Source organism: Triticum urartu, chromosome 2A, assembly GCF_056163025.1.
Source record: "Triticum urartu cultivar PI428250 chromosome 2A, HENAU_Tu73, whole genome shotgun sequence".
NCBI classification, from domain to species: Eukaryota; Viridiplantae; Streptophyta; class Magnoliopsida; order Poales; family Poaceae; genus Triticum; species Triticum urartu.
The window spans coordinates 602,351,574-602,353,864 of NC_141874.1; positions in this window are offsets into that span (position 1 = coordinate 602,351,574).

Here is a 2,291-nt window from a genome sequence, read left to right on the forward strand (position 1 = left end):
ACCTTGGGGTGCCTTGGACAACCACAAGCTTAGGCTCTTCCCACTCCTTATTCCATAGTCCATCAAATCCTTACCCAAAACTTGAACACTTCACAACATAAGACTCCAACAGAAAATCTCGTAAGCTCCGTTGGTATAAGAAAATAAATCACCACTTTTGGTACTATTGTGAACTCATTACTTATTTACATTGGTGTAATATATACTGTATTCCAACTTTTCCATGGTTCATACCCCCGGATACTAGCCATAGATGCATCAAAATAAGAAAACAACATGTGAAAAACAGAATCTGTCCAAAAAAAGAACAGTCTGTAGCAATCTGGATATTTCGAATACTTCGGTAACTCCAAAATTCCTGACAAATTAGGAAGTCTTATAAAATTTGTTTATTAATACTCTTCAAAAATAATCAGTATTTTATCGTCCTTCTGTTAAAAATTAAAACTAATCTCCATGGCGTAAAAGTTTCTGTTTTTCAGCAGGATCAAATCAACTATCACCGTAGGCTATCCCAAAGGTCTTACTTGGCACAAACACTAATTAAAACACAAAACCACATCTAACCAGAGGCTAGATGAAATATTTATTGCAAAACAGGACCAAAAAAGCAAGAATGACAAGAATTTATGCACAACAAGTGTATCACATAGCATGTGAAAAACACATCTAAGTCTAACATACTTCCTATGCATAGGCATCTTATAGGAAAACAAATTATCAAGGCAAGAAAAAACTAGCATATGCAAGGAAGAAGAAAGAAACAATAACAATCTCAACATAACGAGATGTAATTAAGTAACATAAAAAATTCTACAACCATATTTCCTCTCATAAAAATTACATGTAGGATCATCATCAAATTCAACAATATAACGATCACATAAAATATTCTCTTCATGATCCACGTACATACAAAGTTAAAACTCTTCCAAAATAGTGGGATTATCATAAAATAAAGTCATGACCTCTCCAAACCCACTTTTATCAAAAACTTCATAAGATTGAACATTATCCAAATATGTGGGCTCTAAAGTTGACACTCTTCCAAACTCACTTTCAATATTATTGCGAACAATATTATCAATCTCATATTCATCATGGGGCTTAAATAAATTTTCAAGATTATAAGAAGAATCACCCCAATCATGATCATTGCAACAAGTAGTAGACATAGACAAATTAGCATCCCCAAGCTTAGGCTTTTGCATATCATTAACACAATTGACATCAATAGAATTTATAATAATATCATTGCAATCATGCTTTTCATTCAAGGAGCTATCGTCAATCACTTCATAAATTTCTTCTTTCAACACTTCATCACAATTTTCAGATTCACGAATTTCAAGCAAAACCTCATAAAGATAATCTAGTGCACTCAACTCACTAGAAATTGGTTCATCATAATGGGATCTTATAAAAAGATTAGCAGGTGGATGAGGATCCATATCAATAGATTTTTAGCAAGCGAAGATGCAAGTAAATAAAGGGCACGTGGCAACACGAGCAAACAAAAGGACAAACGGACAAAGGGGCGAAGAAAAGGGCAACCCTTTTTGAAAATAGTTTTAGAAGTGGGGGAAAGGAAAACAAGAGGCAAATCACGAATAATATAATGCAAGAGATGAGAGTTTATGATGGGTACTTGGTATGTCTTGACTTGTCGTAGATCTCCCCGGCAACGACACCAGAAATCCTTCTTGCTACCTCTTGAGATTGCGTTGGTTTTTCCCTTGAAGAGGAAAGGGTGATGCAGCAAAGTAGCGTAACTGCGTAAGTATTTCCCTCAGTTTTGAGAACCAAGGTATCAATCCAGTAGGAGACAATGCAACAAGCCACCAAATACCTGCACATAGAAACACCAACTTGCAACCAGCGCGACATTGGGGTTGTCAATCCCTTCACGGTTATTTGCAAAGTGAGATCTGATAGATATGGATAAATGGTAAAGTAATATTTTTTGTATTTTTGGTTTATGGAATGGAAAGTAAAAGATTGCAAAGTAAGGAAACGGCGACAGAAATTGGCAAGTTGACAAGAAACTAATATGTTGTAAAATAGACCCAGGGGGCATAGGTTTCACTAGTGGCTTCTCTCAAGAAAGGAATTATTATGGTGGGTGAACAAATTACTGCCGAGCAATTGATAGAAAAGCGCAAAGTTATGACGATATCTAAGGCAATGATCATTGAGGGAGTCCTGGATTAGGGGGTGTTCGGATAGCCGGACTATACCTTCAGCTGGACTCCTGGACTATGAAGATACAAGATTGAAGACTTTGTCCCGTG